At 43.8% G+C, this 26800-nt stretch overlaps 1 protein-coding gene and 1 pseudogene across 5 annotated transcripts in view; both read right to left on the minus strand.

Annotated features, from left to right (window-relative positions):
* Positions 1 to 26800, minus strand: part of LOC134969034 (general transcription factor II-I repeat domain-containing protein 2-like) — a 473133-nt gene that overhangs the window by 202751 nt on the left and 243582 nt on the right. For all 5 annotated transcript variants that reach the window (XM_063944746.1, XM_063944745.1, XM_063944742.1 and 2 more), the window contains 2 exons: positions 26370 to 26453; positions 26129 to 26208 (listed from right to left, as the gene is read on the minus strand). The gene's annotated coding sequence lies outside the window, so the exon portion shown is untranslated. The remainder of the gene's footprint in view (positions 1 to 26128; positions 26209 to 26369; positions 26454 to 26800) is intronic.
* LOC134971488 (5S ribosomal RNA) lies at positions 16928 to 17046 on the minus strand (annotated as a pseudogene).

Raw genomic sequence — 26800 nt, forward strand, 5'->3', positions numbered from 1 at the left:
AATAAAGGTCATGTGGTAGTATCATGCCCAGAAAAGCCGGAAAACTTCAGGGCCTGAGGGTGATGGGAAATATCCTGTCAGGCCAGAAGTCAGAATTTCCCAAGAAGACTTTTATCATTCCGGTGACCTTGAAGATCCTCGGTCAAACTGTCAAGACTGAGGCCTTTGTGGACAGTGGGGCCGACGGGGTTTTTATGGACCGCCAATTCGCCCTGAAACATTCTGTTCCCTTAGTACCCTTGGCATCGGAAATTGAGATTTGTGGGTTAAACAGGGAACCATTATCCCAAGGTAAAATTACCTCTTGCACTAGCCAGATTTCTTTGTTTATTGGAGCCACACACTCTGAAAAATTGTCCTTTTATGTGACTGTCTGTACTTTTGCCCCATTGGTGTTGGGGTTACCCTGGTTAAGGGCCCACAATCCTCAATTTGACTGGGTCTCTGGGGAGATTCTTAGTTGGGGTACTGATTGTTTCAGGAGTTGCTTGAGCCTTCCAGTCAGGCTCTCGCAGCTAAGTTTGCCAGGATTGCCAGGGTGTTATGCAGATTTTGCGGACGTGTTCTCCAAAAAAGTTGCAGAGGTACTACCTCCCCATCGCCCCTATGACTGTGCCATTGATTTGTTGCCAAATGCTAAGCTTCCCAAGAGCAGGTTGTACTCCCTGTCACGTCCTGAGACTCAGGCTATGGCAGAGTACATTCAGGAGAACTTGGCTAAGGGATTTATCAGACCTTCACAGTCTCCAGTTGGGTCGGGGTTCTTCTTCGTGGGTAAAAAGGACGGTTCGTTGCGACCCTGCATCGACTTCAGGGAATTGAACCGTATCACGATTAAAAACTCATACCCACTGCCTCTCATTTCGGTCTTGTTTGACCAGCTTCGTACTGCCACCATTTTTTCTAAGATTGACCTACGCGGTGCGTACAATCTAATCCGAATAAGAGAGGGGGATGAATGGAAGACTGCCTTTAATACCCACTCAGGGCATTATGAATATTTGGTGATGCCTTTTGGGCTCTGTAATGCCCCGGCAGTCTTCCAGGATTTCATGAATGATGTGCTCAGGGAATATTTGGATAGATTCTTAGTTGTATACTTAGATGACATCCTAATCTTCTCCCATTCCCTGGAGGAACATCGGAAGCATGTACGCTTAGTCCTCCAGAAACTCAGAGACCACCGGCTTGGGGCGAAGCTGGAGAAGTGCGAATTTGAAGTTCAGCAAATCGCATTTCTAGGATATATTATCTCCCCAGAAGGTTTCCAAATGGAGGGTTCCAAGGTACAGGCAGTCCTGGATTGGGTGCAGCCCACTAGTTTGAAGGCGCTTCAGCGTTTCCTGGGCTTTGCGAATTTTTATAGACGATTTATCGCTGGATTTTCGTCTATAGTGGCGCCCTTGGTGGCACTCACTAAGAAAGGGGCGGATGTTGCTCACTGGTCTTGTGAGGCTAAAGCGGCTTTTGCCCGTCTCAAAAGGGCATTTGTTTCGGCCAAGGTGCTGCGACACCCAGATCCAGAGCGTCCTTTTGTGGTGGAGGTGGATGCCTCTGAGATGGGTATTGGGGCAGTGCTTTCTCAGATGGGAGTGTCTGATAATCGCCTTCATCCCTGTGCTTACTTTTCCCGTAAATTTTCGCCTGCCGAGATGAATTATGACGTGGGTAACCGGGAATTGTTGGCTATTAAGGATGCACTCGAGGAGTGGAGACACTGGCTTGAGGGGGCTAAGTTTGTGGTCTCAATTCTCACTGACTATAAGAATCTGGCATATTTAGAGTCAGCGAAGCGTCTCAATGCCTGGCAGGCACGATGGGCTTTGTTTTTTGCTCGCTTTAATTTTTTGATAACATATCGCCCTGGGTCAAAAAACATCAAGGCTGATGCGCTCTCGCGGAGTTTTGCTCCAATCCAGGAGACCACAGAGGAGCCGTTGCCCATTGTTTCCCCATCATGTATTAAAGTGGGCATTACCCAGGACCTCTTATCATTAGTCCTTAGAGCACAGGAGCAGGCTCCTCCAGACCTTCCGTTAGGTCTTTTGTTTGTGCCTCCTAGGTTAAGACAGCGAGTGTTCCTGGAATTCCATGCCAAGAAGTCGGCAGGTCACCCGGGTATTGCCAGAACTCGGGAGTTGCTATCTAGGGCGGTGTGGTGGCCCTCGGTGGCTAAGGATGTGGATCAGTGGGTTCGGGCATGTGACATCTGTGCCCGAAATAAGACTCCTAGAGGGGTTCCTGTTGGCCCATTACATCCACTCTCTATCCCATCTAAGCCATGGACCCACATTTCAATGGATTTTGTGGTGGACTTGCCCAAATCCTCGGGGATGACAGCCATCTGGGTTGTCGTTGACAGGTTTTCGAAGATGGCGCACTTCGTTCCACTGGTTGGGCTGCCATCAGCCAGACGCCTGTCTGAATTATTTATGCTGCATGTTGTGCGTCTCCACGGGTTGCCACTTGATGTGGTCTCTGACCGCGGATCCCAGTTTGTGGCCAAATTCTGGAGGGCATTTTGTTCCGATCTCCAGATTTCTGTCAGCTTGTCGTCAGGCTACCATCCGCAGTCTAATGGGCAGACTGAAAGGGTGAACCAGTCCTTGGAGCAGTTCCTCAGGTGTTATGTCTCCAAGTGTCAGACTGACTGGGTTGCTCATCTGTCCATGGCGGAGTTTGCCTATAACAACGCGGCTCACTCTGCTACAGGGATCTCTCCCTTCCTTTGTGTGTATGGGCATCATCCTAAGGCCAATTCTTTTGACCCCCTGGACTCCACGCCTGGTGGTTCCTCTGTGGTTTCGGTCCTTAGAGGTATTTGGCGGAAAGTGAAGAAAGCCCTTGTGTCTGTGTCATTAGTGACCAAAAGGGTTTTTGATAAGCGGAAAAGACCCTGCAGCTTCAAATTAGGAGACTTCGTCTGGTTGTCTACCAAGAATTTGAAGTTGAGACAGCCATCTCATAAGTTAGGGCCCCGGTTCATCGGCCCTTATAAGATCACCAGGGTTATCAATCCGGTGGCATTTCAGTTAGATCTGCCCCGTTCTTTGGGTATCAATAAAACATTTCATTGTTCCCTTTTAAAACGGGCGATTAGTAATCCTTCTTCCAGTGGAAGACCTTCCCCTCTTCTGATACGTGGCCAGAGGGAGTTTGTTGTTGAAAGGATTCTTGACTCCAAGGTGGTTCGGGGTCGGCTGTCATTTTTGGTGCACTGGAAGGGGTATGGCCCGGAGGAGCGGTCGTGGGTGCGCAGTTGTGATCTTCATGCCCCCAGACTGATACGCTCTTTCTTCTCGCAGTTCCCCGATAAACCCGGTGGTAGGGGTTCTTTGACCCCTCGTCAGAGGGGGGGTACTGTTAGGGTCTCCTGCCCTGTGCTGCCACGTCGTCATGGCAACCGGGAGACAAGTGCTAGTGGAGTAACCTGAGCGCAGCTGATACTCCGGTTCGGGTCTTTTGCTGTGCAGTGGTTATAGGCTCTGTGCACGGCAGGGGATCCGGTGCTGGTTTTTGTGCTCACAGTCTGTGAGGTCTGAGTGGGGCGTGGACAGCACCTGCTTTATAAGGCCTCTTTTCAGGGTAAGCAGATGCTGCTGAATCTTTGTTGGTTAGTCAGTTCATGAAAGTTAGCCAGTACTGTGTAGCTTTGTATTTGTTTGTTGCTTACTGCAAATAGGCCTGGGGATTTGGTATTACACTCTGCCAATCCAGACCTAGCAGTAAGACTGGAGTCAGTCATTTAGCTTGCTGGGGTTCTGTTACTACTCTGTGAACTTAGCAAGTTTGCGGCTGTATTCTAAGACTTGCCTGTCTAATCCTGTCTCACTGTGCTAGGTGTCAGGGGTCAGTTTAGTGGCAGTAAGCTAAAACCTGTGCACTGCAAGTGAGAATTTGGATTGTGGGGACTCTCCTTGTGTCTATCATTCCATCTCTGACCAAGGAGTTTACTGCCACACCCGTTGGTAACCCTTTAGGGTTTTGCTGTTGCCCTTAGCAACAGCATTTCGGGTTCTCTACGTATTAAAACACAACATCTAGCTTTTTCCATCTGAGCAGTTCTAATACAAGGGAGATACCCAGTTCCTTAGCCTCTGGGCTTCTCTGTTCACTTTGTGTGTATTTTGTTACCCTATCACCTTCTGTGTACGTTATGTCATATTCCCCAGTTTGTCTGTGAGTCCATTTGTTTTGCATAACAGTTCAAACACCAGTACATTCCTGCAGACACTGGAGTGCATAACAGTTCTGACACCAGTACTTTCCTGCAGGCACTGGTGTGCATAACACATGCCCATACCATCTGCTCCTGCTCCTATAGATTTGCCCAGATCTGTGACTCATTTGACTAACTCCGCCCAGTGTTGTGACTCCGCCCAGCGTTAGCAAATGAGGCACAAAGTCACAGATCTGGGCTATTATATAGGAGATTCCTGTGTTGTATGAGGTGTACAGTATATGAACAAACAACCATGTTTGACTAATGGTCTATTGATTCATATCTGTGTGGACAGCAGTGCATCTCAATACGAATTGCCCCAACACTGCCATGATTTGTGTTTAGTAAATTTCGGAGTTGCATTTTTGACAGAAAATGCAAACTCTAATCAAATTGGGACCTTAGTGAATGTCTATTTCTGCCTCTTTTTGCTCCTGTCTCTCTCTCTCCCTTTCTCTCCCCCTTACACCCTTTTGTTCCTCTCTCCTGCTCCCCTAAGGACATTGAAGTAACTGCTGGGTCCTCCAAACACTAGGGGCATTTAATTGTTGGATAGAAATAGTTTTGATGTAAATTAGAATTACAGTTATTTATATGAAAAACTGTGTCTTAAAGAATTAATAACTTTTTAATTTGTGTAATCAATAGTCAAATTCCGTAAAGTAGTAAAAAAGACTAACATTTGACCCTCTCACCCTCCAGTCATTTACGATTGCATTATCATAACTTAGATTACAGTTTCTATTTACCAGCCAGAGTATCTGAGGTTTGGAAAGTCACAACTATCACTTGGGACATAAAACTTGGCAGTTTGCACAGAACAGTCACCTTCCACTACAATGGTATACAGCGCCTGCCCAGTCCAGGTACTATAAACTAGAGATGAGCGGGTTCGGTTCCTCGGAATGCGAACCCCCCTGAACTTCACCCATTTTACACGGGTCCGAGGCAGACACGGATCCTCCCGCCTTGCTCGGTTAACCCGAGCGTGCCCGAACGGCATCATCCCGCTGTCGGATTCTCGCGAGATTCGTATTCTATATAAGGAGCCGCGCGTTGCCGCCGTTTTCACTCGTGCATTGGAGATGATAGGGAGAGGACGTGTGCAGCGTTCTCTCAGTTTCTGTGTGCAGTGTGATGCAAATATCTGTGCTCAGTGTGCTGCAAATATCTGTGCTCACTGTGTTTGCAAATATCTGTGCTCAGTGTGCTGAAAATATCTACGTTCTCTGCCTGAAAAACGCTCCATATCTGTGCTCAGTGTGCTTCAAATATCTGTGCTCAGTGTGCTTTATTGTGGGGACTGAGGACCACCAGTATTATATAGTAGGAGGACAGTGCAGAGTTTTGCTGACCAGTGACCACCAGTATTATACATTCTCTGCCTAAAAAACGCTCCATATCTGTGCTGAATTGTAGTATATAGTAGGAGGACAGTGCAGAATTTTGCTGACCAGTGACCACCAGTATTATATCAGTACGGTACAGTAGTCCACTTCTCTACCTACCTCTGTGTCATCAAGTATACTATCCATCCATACCTGTGGTGCATTTTAGTTGTTGTGCGCAGTAGTAGGAGGACAGTGCATAATTTTGCTGACCACCAGTATATAATATATAGCAGTACGGTACAGTAGTTCACTGCTCTACCTACCTCTGTGTCATCAAGTAAACTATCCATCCATACCTGTGGTGCATTTTAGTTGTTATGCGCAGTAGTAGGAGGACAGTGCATCATTTTGCTGACCACCAGTATATAATATATAGCAGTACGGTACAGTAGTCCACTGCTCTACCTACCTCTGTGTCGTCAAGTATACTATCCATCCATACCTGTAGTGCATTTTAGTTGTTGTGCGCAGTAGTAGGAGGACAGTGCATAATTTTGCTGACCACCAGTATATAATATATAGCAGTACGGTACAGTAATCCACTGCTCTACCTACCTCTGTGTCGTCAAGTATACTATCCATCCATACCTGTGGTGCATTTTAGTTGTTGTGCGCAGTAGTAGGAGAACAGTGCATCATTTTGCTGACCACCAGTATATAATATATAGCAGTACGGTACAGTAGTCCACTGCTCTACCTACCTTTGTGTCGTCAAGTATACTATCCATCCATACCTGTGGTGCATTTTAGTTGTTGTACGCAGTAGTAGGAGGACAGTGCATAATTTTGCTGACCACCAGTATATAATATATAGCAGTACGGTACAGTAGTCCACTGCTTTACCTACCTCTGTGTCGTCAAGTATACTATCCATCCAACGACCTTGGTGCACCTCTTTTTTTCTTTGCATCATGTGCTGTTTGGGGACTATTTTTTGAAGTGCCGTCCTGTCTGACACTGCAGTGCCACTCCTAGATGGGCCAGTTGTTTGTGTCAGCCACTTGGGTCGCTTAGCTTAACCATCCAGCGACCTTGGTGCACCTCTTTTTTTCTTTGCATCATGTGCGGTTTGGGGACTATTTTTTAAATCTGCCATCCTGTCTGACACTGCAGTGCCACTCCTAGATGGGCCAGGTGTTTGTGTCGGCCACTTGGGTCGCTTAGCTTAGCCACACAGCTACCTCATTGCACCTCTTTTTTTCTTTGCATCATGTGCTGTTTGGGGACTATTTTTTGAAGTGCCGTCCTGTCTGACACTGCAGTGCCACTCCTAGATGGGCCAGTTGTTTGTGTCGGCCACTTGGGTCGCTTAGCTTAACCATCCAGCGACCTTGGTGCACCTCTTTTTTTCTTTGCATCATGTGCTGTTTGGGGACTATTTTTTAAATCTGCCATCCTGTCTGACACTGCAGTGCCACTCCTAGATGGGCCAGGTGTTTGTGTCGGCCACTTGGGTCGCTTAGCTTAGCCACACAGCTACCTCAATGCACCTCTTTTTTTCTTTGCATCATGTGCTGTTTGGGGACTATTTTTTGAAGTGCCGTCCTGTCTGACACTGCAGTGCCACTCCTAGATGGGCCAGTTGTTTGTGTCGGCCACTTGGGTCGCTAAGCTTAACCATCCAGCGACCTTGGTGCACCTCTTTTTTTCTTTGCATCATGTGCGGTTTGGGGACTATTTTTTAAATCTGCCATCCTGTCTGACACTGCAGTGCCACTCCTAGATGGGCCAGGTGTTTGTGTCGGCCACTTGGGTCGCTTAGCTTAGCCACACAGCTACCTCATTGCACCTCTTTTTTTCTTTGCATCATGTGCTGTTTGGGGACTATTTTTTGAAGTGCCGTCCTGTCTGACACTGCAGTGCCACTCCTAGATGGGCCAGTTGTTTGTGTCGGCCACTTGGGTCGCTTAGCTTAACCATCCAGCGACCTTGGTGCACCTCTTTTTTTCTTTGCATCATGTGCTGTTTGGGGACTATTTTTTAAATCTGCTATCCTGTCTGACACTGCAGTGCCACTCCTAGATGGGCCAGTTGTTTGTGTCGGCCACTTGGATCGCTTAGCCACACAGCTACCTCATTGCACCTCTTTTTTTCTTTGCATCATGTGCTGTTTGGGGACTATTTTTTAAATCTGTCATCTTATCTGACACTGCAGTGACACTCCTAGATGGGCCAGGTGTTTGTGTCGGCCACTTGGGTCGCTTAGCTTAGTCACACAGCGACCTTGGTGCACCTCTTTTTTTCTTTGCATCATGTGCTGTTTGGGGACTATTTTTTGAAGTGCCATCCTGTCTGACACTGCAGTGCCACTCCTAGATGGGCCAGATGTTTGTGTCGGCCACTTGTGTCGCTTAGCTTAGTCATTCAGCGACCTCGGTGCAAATTTTAGGACTAAGAATAATATTGTGAGGTGTTCAGAATAGACTTGAAATGAGTAGAAATTATGGTGATTGAGGTTAATAATACTATGGGATCAAAATGACCCCCAAATTCTATGATTTAAGCTGTTTTTGAGGGTTTTTTGTAAAAAAAACACCCGAATCCAAAACACACCTGAATCCGACAAAAAACTTTCAGGGAGGTTTTGCCAAAACGCGTCTGAATCCAAAACACGGCCGCGGAACCGAATCCAAAACCAAAACACAAAACCCGAAAAATGTCCGGTGCACATCACTACTATAAACTCATTACATTAACAAATTCACATCCATGTTGCATGTATTATTCTATGTTTCTTTCATTTTAAATGTAATCAGTTCTTAAGATGGCAATAAGGTGTAAACAAGCTACAATATAAAGAAATAAGGCCCAATTACAATGTATGAGATAAAGTTAATATGATTCAATGTTAAGAGTAAAATTAAAAATGAAAGACATTTAAAGAAAAAACTCCAGAAAAGGAATTCCATGTAGGATTAGTTTATAGGGCTTATGCATAATTTTGGCAAAACAGTCTCCTTCAAACTGTGAAAGCATATTTGTCAAAAACAAATACATGCAGCTTTTTCAGGCCTGCCAGTTTATGACAAATCCTGGCTGTGCTTCTTAAAGGCTTGCCTGTAATAATTTGAAAACAGTTATAGATGTTGGATATAGCAGGTAAGAGACAATTGGGTGAGTGCAGATGTGTGTGTGTGTGTGTGTGTGTGTGTGTGTGTGTGTGTGTGTGTGTGTGTGTGTGTTGGCAGAGATGTGTTCTTGCTGTGCCTTACTTCTGTATCGGGTCCTCTTTTGTCCTGCTGAAGACACAGCAGTCACTGTGTGGAGTATTGCTTATCATTTAAAGGATGAGAATGTTGAGACTCGAGTATTGTGGAAAGAAAACAGGTAATATTTAAAGCTCTTTCATATATTTTAAAGGTATACGTTTAAGATACCAGCTGTCGGGATCCCGGCAGCCAAAATGCCAAAGCCGTAATCCCGACAGCCGTAATCCCGAAGGTAAGTATAGCCGAGAAGGATAGTGTTTGGCTGCAGGGGGTGGGGGATTAGGTTTAGGCACCACCCGAGGGTGTGTGTGTGTATGGGGGGTGGTTAGGGTTAGGCTGCGAGGGGTGGGATCGTTAGGGCTAGACTGCAGAGAGGGAGGGTTAGGTACCACCGGTTGGGGGCTTTAGGTTTGGGCACTAACGGGGATTGTTATGGTTAGGCTGCACAAAGAGGAGGTTAGGTTTAGGCACTAAGGGTGAAGGTTATGGTTAGGCTGCGGTAAAGGATGGTTAGGGTTGGGGGGAGAGTTTAAATACTTACCTCGCCCCTGTCGGGATCTTGACCATCGGGATGCCAGAGTCAGTATTGTGACCGCCAGCATCTCATCCACCGGGATCACATACCGATCCAATTTTAAACATGATGAATCTAGACTATGAGAAAATCCATTATCTGTACAACCCTACATCCTAGGTATTCTCTGTAATAGATACCAGACTTCTACTTTCCAATAAAGATATTACTTTAGACCTAAGTCTACACATTGGGGTGTTCTCCCACTATATTGTAACAGTGAGGGGCCTAAATCACAGCTAAACGAAGAGAAGATAGGAAAACGTAGGCATTAACACTGCGGCGTAATGTGTGCCTTTGCTTTACATTCACGAGACCATCACTATCATTGTTTCTGAATGGCCAGCTTTCAAAGTCACCAGGAATAATTTTAGGCCTAAATGCAGCTGATTCTTGGGCTGTGCGTACAGCAGGCTATGGGAATGGGTATATATATGCGATCACATTATATTCTCTTTCCATTTTAAAAATCAGCCGTGACGAGGTCTTCCTTGCAGACAGCAATATGGCATGTGTTACTATTTTTCTACATAGGGCAAGAAATAATTGGTTTAGAGTGCTGAAAAAGCATAGCTACAATCAAGGCCAAATGAACAATGGGGCGGATGGAGCTACATAAAAATCGGCCCAGCATGCTGGCAGCAGGATGATGACCAAGTGCACAGCTGGCCAAACAATCATAAGTCATAAGGATTAAAATTGTTTTTGTAGTTTTGTCACAAAATTATCCAATATTTCTATGTTTATGTATTTATGGAGACATTGAGGCATATAGCCAGTGGCACCGAGATGGGGGTGGGACAAGGGTACTAATTACCTAGGCACAGGTCTAATGGAGGTGCCTGATGGTGGGAGCCCAGATCCATCTCGCCCCCCTACCTGGGAGCAGCAGTTGCAGCTCTTCTCTTCAGCCCAGCACACAATGTGGCCAGGGAGCTGCTTAAAGTACTTTTTGTCTGTATTTTATTCTATTTATTCTATGGGTGCATGGCCAAGCCTTCTGTGGTTAGGCCATGCCCCCTCAGAAGTATCTGGGCCATTTAAGCTCTCTACTGCCCTGCGTATATTGTATAGGCAGGGTTGGATTGTCCCACAGGGGTACAGGGGAAACCCCCATTGGGTTCCACTGCCTCAGGGCCCACCCCCTCCTCTAGGGATCAGGTTCCAGACTGTGCACTTGAATTCTATATGTTGCATTTGTTACCTTATACTGCACAGGACTATGGTGTATTTTCTACAGTGCATTGTTGTTGTTAATCTGGTATATTATCATGCATGCACTAATAAGTATTAATTGTATACATGAGATCCACACCACGTACTACTGGTTAGCAAAGCCTCTAAGCAATGGCCTCTACCACTGCATTTCCCCGATGGGCCCTTCATGCCCAAGTCTCTGGCCACATAAACACAGCACTAGTCACAGGTCCTCTCCTTCTCAATATAGGCCCTTAAAATTATTCAGCTCCAGGCTCATACGGCTCTTATCCGGCCCTGGCTACAATAATATATCGACTCACCAACAAATAATGACATTTATTTGGATGTGATACATTAATGTGATACAGTTTTCTCCACTATGGTTGGCAGTTTAGCTGGTTGTAATTTGTACAATGCTCCAGATTGACTTATATAATAAAATAAAATAAAAACATAAGATATTTCTTTTATCGTAGTAATCATAAAAGAGCAGATAGCCACAAAAAAAATACAGAATCCGTCATGGGTTTTACATATGGTTAAGACAGGAAAATATGAAAGAGAACCACATCCTCTAAGATGAAACTAATTAGTTACTTGTTGCAAATGCAGCGGATAGCATGACAGTTCACTTGTTGCAAAGAGTTTGTGGCCTAAGACAATAATCATGAGAATGCATAGTCGTGTCTATGACAATATAACTGCAGAAATGTAAGAGATAAAAGTTTAGATTACTTTCTCAGGACATCTCTAGAGGCATGCAGGTCCAGATTTAAAATAGGTATAGAAAAAAACTATTTGTAGTAATACAATTGTAATAATATCAGATGCACTGATCTAAAAATGTTTAAATATTTACCGATTGGTCACTGCAAATTTAGATTTAGTGCAACTCCCAGAAGAGTACTCTGCAATACTCAAAAGTACATGAAAAACAAATATATAATATCACAAGGGAGCGCTAAATAAAATGCATTTATATATGCCAATTTATTTTCAAATATAATATCAAAAAAATATCAGACAAATGTATTTAAAATCATTTGTAACACACTGACATAATGCACTGCAAGGAATAAGTCCGTATGACCACAAGTCTTATGTATGCTGTCCACAGAGGTAAATTCCCCAACTGGAGCTCCAATATAGGATGATGTTGTATTTATGTATTTATTACCAGTTATTTATATTGTGCACACATATTCCGCAGAGAATATTTGGTCATTCACATCAGTCCCTGCCCCAGTGGAGTTTACAATCTGTATTCCCTATCACGTGTGCATGGAGACACATTCACGCTAGGGTTAATTTTGTTGCAAGCCAATTAACCTACCATTATATTTTTGGATTGTGAGAGGACACTGGAGTACCTGGAGGAAACCCATGCAAGTACGGGGAGAATATACAAGTTAGGGCCATGGTAGGAATCAAACCCATGACAACAGCGCTGTGAGGCAGTAATGCTAACCATTACACCATCTGTGCTGCCCCTTCAATGAAGACCTTCAATAGAACCTATTGGAACGCTTGATTTTGTTGCACCAGCTGCATCTCCATCCAGTTTGAAACCAAAAGAGTGTTTTGTCATTTACATTAGGTACCTCCCCCCCCACCCCCCTCATTTTTTGCGCTTTGAGGTTTCTTCATTACTCTTTTTATATGTTTATTTTACGATATTGGGGATTTTTATTTCTGGTTTCAGTGGTGCAAGTATGCAGGTATGCTCGGGTATGACCGCAATTACCACAATTATAATGCATCACAAAGCGACAAGACCATGGTGCATGGCAGCATGACGGCGTCTCCCACTTTGTCAGGGTTACTGGGAGCACAACGGCAGTGGCGTGCGGTGGGGTGAGGCAGGTGAGGCAGAGCCTTTCCTGTCATACTTACGTTTGTACCAGAGTTTTGATTGTATAAAGTATATGAAAAATACAAAGAATATGTTTGAAATATCTTCTTTGCATTATTCTAAACATTTTTATAGCCAAAACTCTGGAGTAAAAAGTCTATGGCAGGCGAGGCAGTGCCTCCCCCTGCCTATCTTTTCTGCACATCTCTGATCAAACCTCACCAAATTTCCAGGAGTTTATGCTGCTGCACCTGTGTATAATGCCCAGATGTACCCTTTGGCTCGTATTTTGTGTGTAAATCTGGCTCTATTGCTAGCTAGTGCCTCCTTAGCCTTTTAGCTCACCGCACGTCCCTGCACAACGGTGACGTCATGAGATTACATCACGCTTCCTCCTCTGGCGGCTGTGGCTGGCGTGAAGAGAGGAGCCTGATTGCACTTTCCCGCAGTGTCCGTTGCTGGGAGCAGCAATGCAGCTGTTTCTATTCACTCAGCTCGTGTGACGCATCGGCAGTTTACTAAGCGGCATTTGTTCTTCACAGTCTGGGCTGCTGGGCATGTCTCTGACTTCACTGTGTGGGGTCATTAATGTCTAATATAATGTGGACACTACTATATACAGTATTTCTATTATTATTACTATATATTTCTATGATACCAGGGGCACTACTACAGTACATTTTCCTGTTATAATGGAGGCATTACTATATATTGTTATTACATTTTGGGCATTACTATACATATATATTTATTATACTGGGGCATTACTATATATTTCTTTTATACTGGGGGTATCACTTTATAATTCTATTATACTGGAGGCATTTCTATATATTTCTGGCCTTGTCTCCAAAGTGCAAAGAAAAGGGGCTGTGTGGCCAGGGCCGGTGCTAGGGTGTTCGGCGCCCTCCTGCAAACTATAAAATTGCACCCTCCCTCCCTTAACTCATAAAGGGTCAGTGTGCGTCACAAAAGAGGGGGATTTACAGGGAGAGTGAAGGCAAGGGCACTGACAGTGAGTTACAGGGAGAGTGAAGGCAGGGGCACTGAGAGTGAGTTACAGGGAGAGTGAAGGCAAGGGCAGTGACAGGGAGTTACAGGGAGAGTGAAGGCAGGGGCACTGACAGTGAGTTACAGGGAGAGTGAAGGCAGGGGCACTGACAGTGAGTTACAGGGAGAGTGAAGGCAGGGGCACTGACAGTGAGTTACAGGGAGAGTGAAGGCAAGGGCACTGACAGTGAGTTGCAGGGAGAGTGAAGGCAGGGGCACTGACAGTGAGTTACAGGGAGAGTGAAGGCAGGGGCACTGACAGTGAGTTACAGGGAGAGTGAAGGCAAGGGCACTGACAGTGAGTTACAGGGAGAGTGAAGGCAGGGGGCACTGACAGTGAGTTACAGGGAGAGTGAAGGCAGGGGCAGTGACAGTGAGTTACAGGGAGAGTGAAGGCAAGGGCACTGACAGTGAGTTACAGGGAGAGTGAAGGCAGGGGCACTGACAGTGAGTTACAGGGAGAGTGAAGGCAGGGGCAGTGACAGTGAGTTACAGGGAGAGTGAAGGCAAGGGCACTGACAGTGAGTTACAGGGAGAGTGAAGGCAAGGGCACTGACAGTGAGTTGCAGGGAGAGTGAAGGCAGGGGCACTGACAGTGAGTTACAGGGAGAGTGAAGGCAGGGGCACTGACAGTGAGTTACAGGGAGAGTGAAGGCAAGGGCACTGACAGTGAGTTACAGGGAGAGTGAAGGCAGGGGCACTGACAGTGAGTTACAGGGAGAGTGAAGGCAGGGGCAGTGACAGTGAGTTACAGGGAGAGTGAAGGCAAGGGCACTGACAGTGAGTTACAGGGAGAGTGAAGGCAGGGGCACTGACAGTAAGTTACAGGGAGAGTGAAGGCAGGGGCACTGACAGTGAGTTACAGGGAGAGTGAAGGCAGGGGCACTGACAGTGAGTTACAGGGAGAGTGAAGGCAAGGGCAGTGACAGGGAGTTACAGGGAGAGTGAAGGCAGGGGCACTGACAGTGAGTTGCAGGGAGAGTGAAGGCAGGGGCACTGACTGTGAGTTACAGGGAGAGTGAAGGCAGGGGCACTGACAGTGAGTTACAGGGAGAGTGAAGGCAAGGGCACTGACAGTGAGTTACAGGGAGAGTGAAGGCAGGGGCACTGACAGTGAGTTACAGATAGAGTGAAGGCAGGGGCAGTGACAGTGAGTTACAGGGAGAGTGAAGGCAAGGGCACTGACAGTGAGTTACAGTGAGAGTGAAGGCAGGGGCACTGACAGTGAGTTACAGGGAGAGTGAAGGCAAGGGCACTGACAGTGAGTTACAGGGAGAGTGAAGGCAGGGGCACTGACAGTGAGTTACAGGGAGAGTGAAGGCAAGGGCACTGACAGTGAGTTGCAGGGAGAGTGAAGGCAGGGGCAGTGACAGGGAGTTACAGGGAGGGTGAGGGCAGGGATGCTGAAGGGTGGTTACAGGGAGGGCGAGGGCATGGACGCTGAAGGGTGGTTACAGGGAGAGTGAGGGCAGGGATGCTGAAGGGTGGTTACAGGGAGGGTGAGGGCAGGGACGCTGAAGGGTGGTTACAGGGAGAGTGAGGACAGGGACGCTGAAGGGTGGTTACATGGAGGGTGAGGGCAGGGACGCTGAAGGGTGGTTACAGGGAGGGCGAGGGCAGGGACACTGAAGGGTGGTTACAGGGAGAGTGAGGACAGGGACGCTGAAGGGTGGTTACATGGAGGGTGAGGGCAGGGACGCTGAAGGGTGGTTACAGGGAGGGTGAGGGCAGGGACGCTGAAGGGTGGTTACAGGGAGAGTGAGGACAGGGACGCTGAAGGGTGGTTACATGGACGGTGAGGGCAGGGATGCTGAAGGGTGGTTACAGGGAGGGTGAGGGCAGGGACGCTGAAGGGTGGTTACAGGGAGGGTGAGGGCAGGGATGCTGAAGGGTGGTTACAGGGAGGGTGAGGACAGGGACGCTGAAGGGTGGTTACAGGGAGGGCGAGGGCAGGGACGCTGAAGGGTGGTTACATGGAGGGCGAGGGCAGGGACGCTGATGGGTGGTTACAGGGAGAGTGAGGACAGGGACGCTGAAGAGTGGTTACAGGGAGAGTGAGGACAGGGACGCTGAAGGGTTGTTACATGGAGGGTGAGGGCAGGGACGCTGAAGGGTGGTTACATGGAGGGTGAGGGCAGGGACGCTGAAGGGTGGTTACAGGGAGAGTGAGGACAGGGACGCTGAAGGGTGGTTACATGGAGGACGAGGGCAGGGACGCTGAAGGGTGGTTACAGGGAGAGTGAGGGCAGGGACGCTGAAGGGTGGTTACAGGGAGAGTGAGGACAGGGACGCTGAAGGGTGGTTACATGGAGGGCGAGGGCAGGGACGCTGAAGGGTGGTTACAGGGAGGGTGAGGGCAGGGATGCTGAAGGGTGGTTACAGGGAGGGTGAGGGCAGGGACGTTGAAGGGTGGTTACAGGGAGGGTGAGGGCAGGGATGCTGATGGGGAGTTACAGGGAGAGTGAAGGCATGGGCACTGACAGGGAGTTACAGGGCGGGTGAGGGCAGGGACAAGGAGGGGGAGTTAGAGAGAGGGTGAGGGCAGGGATGCTGAGGGAGAGTTACAGAGAGGGTGAGGGCAGGGATGCTGAGGGAGAGTTACAGGGAGGGTGAGGGCAGGGATGCTGAGGGGAGAGTTACAAGGAGGGTGAGGACAGGGACGTTGAGGGGGAGTTACAGAGAGGGTGAGGGCAGGGACACGTGCGGTGGTCTTCCTGGGCAGACAGGCGCAGTGGCGGAACTAGAGAATAGTGGGCCCAGGTGCAACAATATGCATTGGGCCCCATCCCATATTAAAAATAGGGAAATGGCATCCCCCAAAATATGGTTTGTCTCACTAACAAGGGGTGTCACCACACAATAGTATTCCCAATTCACGTTACACCACACAGTAGAGAGCCTTATACACCATATGCCACACAGTAGCAAAACTTAAACACGGTACGCCACACAGTAGAGAGCCTTATACACATTGGACAACAGGGAGAAAAGAAGACTCTTTTGTGGGTGCACTCTTTTTGAACAATGTATAGAATATATGAGATAAGATATAATATATAAAATCAACTTTTATTATCACAAAAATAAGATAAGTAGTGGTTAAAGAAAGAAATAACAGTCAAAAAGACAGTATAATCAAACAGCAAAAGTTGCTGATATTGAATGATAAAATTCCGGCTGACGGAGTTAAATCTGAATGTTGTAAGTAATTAACTTAGATATTAAATTGTACGTTCCAATAACAAATGGATCCCTGTCCTGTGTGAGTGCCAAAAATGAACAGTATGTAAAGCCTGAATACTATTTATAATTGTAAATGGAAATACTTAACATAACCAGCTAATGCAATTAGAAAAGAACAGTAGGGAATAAGATGGCAGGGTGAATCTGCTGTCAGTGTTAGACACTGAGAATGTGGAACCAACATGTGCTCTACTAAACTGAGTCTTCCTCTATGGTCACCCACTTGAGTACTGACCCAACCCAACACTGATTAGCTTCCAACTTCGGACGGCATCGGGCGTTTCCAGTGTGGTATGATAGTAGAGAGAGTGAGCGGTGATTGGAAGCTCTGGAATCACTGATGAGAGTTCACAAATTACATAGTATAAAAGAAAATGACAGAGATTAGCCGATAGAGGAAACTAGATGGATCTGCTGCCAATGTTAGACAGGGGTGTAACCCTGAATCAGTGGTGAGAGTCCATGAAATTAGATGTAGGTAGAAAATAGAGAAAAAGTACACAAAGGTATCAGTACTGATGAACTAATTGAGGTTATTAATAAGGAGCATATATCCTGATGGACTATTCAAGGCTATCAACAAAGAGCATATATTGAAATATACAATCTATTGCAATTGCTGAAGTGAAGCCAGATAATAGCGTTACCACTGGATAAATAAGATGGATTATTGCTAGGTACAAGGCAAAATGTAATCTCTGTGCTTGTATTCTTCTGGTGCAGAGTACAATGTCTCCCACAAATGCTGTAAAGAAATTAAACTGGATTGTTGCTGGGTACAAGGCAAAATGTAATCTCTGTGATAGTATTCTTCTAGTACAGAATGCAAGAGTACAATGTATCCAGAAAAAAATACCACTAGACAAAAAAGCTGGTTTGATCATAGACACAAAGCTAAATGCAGTCTCTATGAAGGATACAATGTATCCAAAGAAATTATCTGCGATAGAGAAGCAGGGCCAGGTAAAAAGGGTAATCTTGTAACAAGTACACAGGTGGTATTCCTTAAGCTATAAATACAGGCTGGGAGTTCAGGATAAATTTCTACCCATATCACAATGCATGTGTAAATCAATAAGAAAGTACAGGTTGAGTCTCCCTTATCCAAAATGCTTGGGACCGGAAGTATTTTGGATATCGGATTTTTCCGTATTTTGGAATAATTGCATACCATAATGAGATATCATGGTGATGGGACCTAAATCTAAGCACAGAATGCATTTATGTTACATATACACCTTATACACACAGACTGAAGGTAATTTTAGCCAATATTTTTTATAACTTTGTGCATTAAACAAAGTGTGTCTACATTCACACAATTCAATTATGTTTCATATACACCATATACACACAGCCTGAAGGACATTTAATACAATATTTTTAATAACTTTGTGTATTAAACAAAGTTTGTGTACATTGAGCCATCAAAAAACAAAGGTTTCACTATTTCACTCTCACTCAAAAAAGTCCGTATTTCGGAATATTCCGTATTTCGGAATATTTGGATATGGGATACTCAACCTGTATAATACTGGCATATATCGCTAATTAAGCATTGGAAAAATATTGCTGATACTAGATAAATGGTAAAGGCTGAAAAAGCACCTTAAATTCTGAGATACTATTCGTATAAATTTTAAATAAGTAGCAGATAACATATACCGCTGCCTATGGCTTGCAGGAGCTAATGAATAAATGTCCAGTTAGTGCGGGCCACAGAATGATCGTGACGGGTAGTGTAAAGGATTGATATTACCCGCGGTAACTGTCAGGATACGATGACCCCTTCCTCCACACTGCAGCTCGTCCCCAACGATGAAGGAGTGCGCGGTGCCGCCGGCCTGGCAAGAACACAGGCAGGTGCAGGAAGACGTCCGCTGCTCGGGTCAGCCCAGACGAAGGGATGTCGGAGGAGGCACAGGACCACCGCAGGTACGGGAAAGGAAGACGTCCGATGCTCCGGTCAGCTCGAATGAAGGGATATCAGAAAAGGCACAGGACATGGGTGGATACAGGAGAACGTCTGCTACTCCAGTCAGCCAGAATGAAGCAAGGTCTGAAGACGCGTTTCACCCGTCCGCCGGGCTTGATCACTTCCTATTGTGGACTGGGTCCCTACAGGTTTTTAACGTGAATAGAGCAGGTTCAAATCCAGTCAGTGAAGGGGTGTGTCCCTTCATTAACTGCTGAGATCCTAAGACTCTGACGGTCTTGATGAGCAATGAATTGTTTTCAATCAGAGCTTGACAGGGAAACCCATGAGTGATATCACATAAAAGGAAAAAAACACAAGAAAAAGACAAAGATTTAAAACAGAACCAAATTTTTTTAAATATATATATATATATATATATATATATAGGTACTAAGTACTTCAAATTGGGTAATAATACCAGCAGGTATTATACTATGAATTTGGTACAGAAATTAAGCGATGAGCAGGCAAATATCTATAAATTATATCTTCAGGAAAAAATTGAAAATACCAAATAATAAAATATGAGTGCTTTTAAATTATACAGGTGAAGTAAAGTGGATAGTAATGATGATATGGTTTATTGGGAATGATAATGGATAAAGGTGGGTAGTTTGAGGACATAAGATACACTACTGTGTTTAAGTATTAGATCTTGTGCAAATAACTGATTAATTTAAGCAGTGTTGCAATATTGTATCAATTAGTCTCATTTAAATTGTAGGAAAGGGTGTAGCCACAAAAACTGGGAGGAAATTGATAGACAGGTATCGAGTCTTTAATGCCTGGTTATTATTGGAAGTTTAGCTTTAAAGGAAGACCAAAATGAGAGTGACTATTAATAGAAAGAAATGTGACTGAGGCCAATACGTATGATCATGCCAAAATATACCAAAACGTGTTATGCCATCAGACGAGATACAGTGATGTATTAATGTATTGTGTATAACGTATGGGCACATGCATGGGTGCTGCCCATATCAATATGTGCATGCCCATATACTCATATATGGACACGCACCAAAAAAACAACAACCTCATATACATGTGTATGGACTTAATGGGGAAATGTGTGGATTAATTGCTGATGGTGTGCTAGGAAACTGCACGAGGGCAGATGGACAAGGTGCTAATTGGTGATAATAAAGATAATGGTGTGTGGGAAGTGTGATAAATGGTGTGGTGATACTGAGTGTAGATGAGGTGAATTAAAGAAAATCATAATAAAAATAAAAAGGATGTCTGATGTACGGGTTGTGATTGTAATGAAAGTGCTAAAATTGTGATTATAGGTCATAATAATGTGCTAACGGTGAAAGTAAATGTATGTCAATGAGTGCAAGAGTGAAAAAAGGGGCCCATGTGTCACAGGGACAAAGGCTCACTCTGGCTTAAGTAAGCCTAGGTGTGAGGTAAGTATTTATAAAAATACACTGTAATTAATATACTCATTTAGGCCTGATGGTTTTAATCCTCCCAATTTGAAAGTCCATTCACTTTCTTTTTTAATGAGTTCTTTGCTCAGGTCTCCCCCACGTATGCCTAAGTGGACTCTATCGAGACCAAATGCACGCAGCTCACAAGGAGAGTCTTGATGTTGGACGTGGAAATGCCTGGCTACTGATGTAAATTTTTTGCTTTTCAGCAAGTCAGATGAGGCATATCTAATGGCTCCCATATGTTCAAAAATTCTGGTTTTGAACTTCCTCGTGGTCATACCAATGTAGCGTTGATTACAGCTACAAATTAGACCATTCCTTGAGTGTCACAATTGAAAAAATGTCATATTGGGATATCTCGTCCCAATCTGTCTTTAACTTGGTCCGTTATCAGAATCTGGGGGCAAGCTTTGCATTGCCCACGGGGAAAGGACCCTGTTATGTTTCTTGGTTTATTAGGGTCCCGTGAAAAGTGGCTCTGAACAAGCATATCCTTCATATTGTTCGATCTTCTCCAACTCATTTGGAGTGTAGAATCCAATAGGGGTGATAGGTCTGCATCAAGGTGCAAGACTGGTAGATGTTTTTGGATTGCATTTTTTATTTGGCCCATTCTGGGCAAAAGGTACCCACGAATCTAGTTTGAGAGTCATCCCCTTTATCCTTCAATTTGTCTTGGAAGATCAAAGTGTCTCTTTTTTAGTTTTAAGAACAGACGTTTGAGCTCTATTCAGGGCACGTTTGCTGTAGCCCCGGGCTTGTAATCGTGTCGCAAGTTCCTGACTTTTTTGTTTGTACACGATGTCTTCTGTACAATTGCGCCTAAGTCTCAGAAATTCCCCTTTGGGAATATTCTCGATGGTCGGTGAAAAATGTGAACTTGTCTGATATAGGATACTATTAGTGGCTGTATCTTTTCGATAAAGCTCTGTGGCCAGCGTTCCGTTGTCTGTCTTATAAATGTTGAGATCTAAGAAGGATACCTTATTCTTACTTATTGTATGGGTCAAAAAGATGTTAAGATTATTGTCATTCAAAAGATTTATAAAGTCAAGTAAAAGCTGTTCATTACTGTCCCAGATCACCAGAATGTCGTCTATGTATCTGAGCCAGTTAAGGATGTGTTGTGTATATTCCTGATTGTCGTCACTGAACACAATCATTTGTTCCCACCAGCCAAGGAACAGGTTAGCATACGTGGGAGCACAGGCTGCTCCCATAGCTGTTCCCCGGATTTGTTGAAAAAATTGGTCACCAAATGTAAAGAAATTTTTGTTTAATACAAAACTTAGCATTTCACAAAGAAAATAATTGAAGTCGTTCTTTTCTTTCATATCTAGAAAGAACTTGGTAGCTTGTACTCCTTGTTGATGAGAGATACTGCTGTATAGGGCCTCTACATCTAAGGTAACTAGAGTGCAATCCCCGTCCAAACAGATATCATGCAATTTTCGTAACAGATCAGACATATCTCTCAAATAAGAGGGTAGTGTCAGGACATGTTCCCTAAGGTGTAGGTCTAGGAACTTGCTAGGTATCTCCAGAAGTCCCCCATTCCCTGAGACAATGGGTCTCCCTGGTGGTTTCTTAATGTTTTTATGTATTTTTGGTAAAAGATAGAATGTAGGAACTCTGGGATTTGAAACTGTGAGGTTCCTACGTTATTTAGTATTATTTAGTAATTAATTATTTAGTAGCAGTTTTGCTAATTTTTCGTTCGCTATTCTGCTATGCTAAGATACACTCCCAGAGGGCGGCGGCCTAGCGTGTGCAATGCTGCTAAAAGCAGCTAGCGAGCGAACAACTCGGAATGAGGGCCCTAGTGTCTATTTCATTGCAAATATTTACATATTGTGAATTTATTTAGGTTATGCTATTATGTGGTATTACTTTTTATTTTGTATTTTAGATTTTTTTCTTTATATTTATTTTAGTAGTTTTAGTAAATTTATTATGCACGGTCACAATAGAATTGTTTTACTTATTGCATTTTAATTATATAAATGTTTATAATATAATTTGTTGTTGGCTAATTGCAACACCGTGGTTTTTGCTTGTTTAGTACTGAGGGGGTTATTCAGGTTTGTTAGCAAACCAAAAAAGTAAGCAATTCGGCGAAACCATGTTGCACTTCAGGTGGGGCAGGTGTAACATGTGCAGAAAGATTTAAATTTGGGTGGGTTATATTGTTTCTGTGCAGGGTAAATATTGTCTACTTAATTTCTACACTGCAAGTTAGATTTCAGTTTGAACACACCCCACCCAAATCTAACTCTCTCTGCACTTACATCAGCCCCACCTGCAGTGCAATATGGTTTTGCCGAATTGCTTACTTTTTTTGTTTGCTAACAAACCTGAATGAGGCCCTGAGTACAGACACCACTGACAAACTATGGGGGTCATTCTGACCCGATCGCTCACTGCTTTCGTTACCTAGCGAACACCTCTGAGACAGAGGTGGTCGCTAGGCGGGAGGGGGCTGAACGGCGGCGTTAAGCCGCCATTTAGGGGGAGTGGTCCGGCCAAAGCAGGTGTGGCCGGACCGTTGGGGGGGCGGGCCGTGGCAGCCGCGTGATGTGTCAAGCAGCCGCTGCGGCCAGCGGGAGCAACAAGCAACTCCCGGCCAGTCGCAGGAGCTGCGCTGGCCGGGATTTACTCCTCAAATACAAAGGCATTTAGCACAGCTACGATCAACTCGGAATGACCCCCTATATTTGAAAGATACAGCAAATTATATTTTGGACGTTTTCTTTTAAACAAAGCTTTAAAAGTCCTGTGAGTTACTGTAATACTCAACGGTTACATATAGTCTTTCACAACACCAACTGTCTGTAGCGTTTTAACTGTCAAATTTTCCTAATTACTTTTGCGTGTTCTATGTAATTATCCAATTTTAAAACTAAAAAACAGATCATATCTTTATGATGACCTTAGTATTTCAAAATCTAATGTCTCTGTTTATGACTAGTCCCTGCAGAAAGGCTTATCATGTGTGGCTTTCGTGGTAGTACTTCTTTATATAAGCATACAGTTCCCAGTACCAGGTGCTAGCTGTTCTTTCTCTATCACGCTTTGTTCACCAGTCTTAGGCTGATGCACCTTTACTTACACTCCCAATTACGATAAGTACTGTTAGATAAGTAGAAGCTATTGCAGTCTGGGTTTGTAATGTAGTTTAGTAAAGTTCTTAATGTTGTTAATGCAAATGGGGGTGCGCAAAAGGCTGTTGATTTGAGTCTCTATTTAGATTACAGCAATTGCTGGTGTTGTGGCGACTGAAAAAGGAAGTAGTGATGTATCATCAGTGTGTGTATGTTACTTTCATACAGATAATAACGAAACACTTATATTGTGTCAGGAATATACAACGAAATGCAAATGTAAGTTTGGTACTTTATCATTTACCCATACAAATTAAGTGGGGAATTCAATTGTCCGTGATAATTTACTGTGGGCTAATTGATCCCCCGGGGCGATACAATTAGCCGAGAAGCGGCAGCCACAGAAGTTTATCATGGATTTTTTTCAGAGCCTCAGCAGGGTCTGAAAAAAATGACGGCTATATAGGATTTTTTTCATGCATAAGGCAGCAAAAACACATATGTATGTGAATTATCACGAATTCTATGTCCTTTTCCCCGAATATAGATATTTTTTGGAGCAAAAAAGGGGCTAATTGCATAGCCCCCCAAAATCCAATTTTTCGTAGCCAAAAAAATATTGTGTCCAAGTTAATGGATGAACTACATGCTTTGTCTATTAATGCATTTACACATTTGCATTTAATACCACTTGTAGCTGTACTGTGTACAGTAAGCCAATTAACACACCTTGGCTCCAGCAAGATGATCTACAAAGCATGCACTGTCAGGGTTCCATGAGGACTGGGTTTGAGAAACACTGCCATACCATGTATAATCCATATGAACTGATATTCATGAAAATCTGATTATCATTCTGCATAGTTCATCAATGTAATATTGCTAATGTGGGGAAATCGATAGGAATATGGTTTAATAAACTGTAGAATAATGAGTATTTTCTGTTCTCAATTTAGCCATGGTAAGTACTGTACGTACATAAGTTGTGGGTGCTCAACAACGTGTATGCATAACAATTTATTTAGTGACTAATGTAAATAGTTTTCTGTTCTTTAATAGTGGAGTGCATACTATATGAACAAAGTCCAAGTTATGTACTTAATTCTAACAAACGGGGATACACTTCCTGAGATTACATTTAGCTGCACGATTTGCATTGAATCACAGCTGCCAATCAACAATTAACATTTCTTCATATAGGGTACAAATCAGAAAATGACTGGTTAGCTTTTCTATATACAGTGCAGGTCAAACAAAGAAGGAAGTGTCTAGTTTCTATGGTTTAGTGCAAATTTTACAGATACATGTAATGTTAGTAATGAGTCATACAGTATGGAGAACATCACTAGACAGCAAGGCTGTCATGCCATTACTTCACCACTCAGCTAATTGTAGACGGACTCTGAACAGTAGTGTTAGTCTTAATTTACAGTAGCTTCCTCAGTTATCATCAGCCAGCTGCAGGACTGGACAAGGTAGGAACTAGAGACGAGTTCAAGCATGTCATAATGCAGATTTATATGTCTTGGAGAAATTAGAGACTTTTGCAGCATTTGAATTGTAATATGGCAAAAAGGGGACGTGGACACTGAACAGCTGTTGTACAGGTTCAGTTACATTGCATTCAGACAGCTACAATGAAAAACATTGCAGGTCTATCTGACCAGCATACATAAGCACACAGGTGCCAGTTAAGGGGTGTGCGACCCTAACCTCTGGGACATAGAATATTCACCTGGCTGGCAGCCTGAAGGGGGTCCCTGCTGTTGTCACCTCCTTGCATGTCAGCGAGCTCCCAGGGAAGAGGCAGTATTGTTTTGAATCCATGATGGGCAATAAACTGCTTTATCTGGATTGAGAAGGTTCACTTCGGCCATCTTGGATTCTGAAAGAGGCTGCCTCTTCCAAGGGAGCAGGATGAAGTGTGGGAAGGAATATAACATGGTCGCTGCTAAATCAATCAATTTAATGGTCATTCACAGGTGCCTGAAAGTGAAGGGTTAATCTAGTCAAGAAAAAAAAAAGGAAAAATATTCCCTCAGAACACTGCAAAGGAACAGCAATAAGATTTGAATACTACGTGATAATAAAAATACAGAGATCTCAGTTTGCATATATGTGCAAAAATATATGTAAGCTACCAGGTCGAGTCAAGGTGTCTCTGGCGGTCCCTACCTCTATGTGATAATAGCACCCAATTTGGGTCATATAATTGCATATTGTTATGCTACATGATAATAGCACACATATTATTATATTTAAATTGAGGAGCCAACTCACTTGAAGACACCCAAAAATCCACAAAACGGCACTACAAGGACCAGCACACACTCCAAATGCTCATCTCATCCATGCCTTTCAGAACAGTAATATAAAATAGTGGTTACTCAATCAATCAATCAATCAATCAATCAATCAATCAATCAATGTAATGGCCCTTCACAGGTATATGAAAGGAAGGGCTTAATCTAGACAAGAAAAAAAAATTTTTTAAAAAATAATATATATATATATATATATATATATATATATATATATATTTATATTCCCCCAGCACTCTTGCAAAAAAACATCAATGAGATTTGATACCGCATGATAACAGAAGTACAGAGATCTCAATTTGCATATATTTCCAAAAAGTGTGGGCAGAAGAGGCTTTAGGTATGGTTTGGGGCGGGTGAACATCCTGCACACCCCATACACATGCCTATTCCAGTATACATGAAAAATAAATAAAACAATGGTTGAAAATGTCTCTGCCCTTGTGCCTAGAGTAATAAATACAATTGAAGTACTCATAGGATGTGTAAAAAGACCCAATTCTCTAAAAAAAAAAAATACAACACAATAGTGTATTTCAGTCTCTTACACTTTAGATTCTGAAGAATGCACCTTCTGTTGGAATAGATTTTCCAACTGCCCATTCTGGCCACTTTTTTTCCTACAGAGCTTTAAAAGTAAAGAAAAATATATTAGCGGAAACATCTTTTAGTATTAAACTAACATCAAACATAGAGATCTGTGGGGAGGGAGGCTTGAGCTAATATAAAAAACAGAGTGTTTGTTTTCCTAGCTGCATAATAACATCTACAGCTGCCATTATTTTTTACCTGCCAAAGGGGAGCAGCAAAGTCAGAAATGATTTCTTCTCCTCCAACACACACGAAAAAGGGCCAATACAGATGTCTTAGTGCCTATTAGCAAAATAAAGACCCCATTATATAGAGCTGTGTGATGTAACAAATATTTTGGGCTGAGGCGGTGTACTGCCTAAGTGGCTAATCACATCCAATAGAATATTTCTAAAATGGTTTGTCATAATTGCAAACTACATACAATAATAGAGATACAGGTTGAATATCCCTTATCCAAAATGCTTGGGACCAGAGGTATTTTGGATATCGGATTTTTCCGTATTTTGGATAATTGCACACCATAATGAGATATCATGGTGATAGGACCTAAATCTAAGCACAGAATGTATTTATGTTACATATACACCTTATACACACAACCTGAAGGCAATATTTATTATAACTTT

Source organism: Pseudophryne corroboree, chromosome 11, assembly GCF_028390025.1.
Source record: "Pseudophryne corroboree isolate aPseCor3 chromosome 11, aPseCor3.hap2, whole genome shotgun sequence".
Taxonomy (NCBI): Eukaryota; Metazoa; Chordata; class Amphibia; order Anura; family Myobatrachidae; genus Pseudophryne; species Pseudophryne corroboree.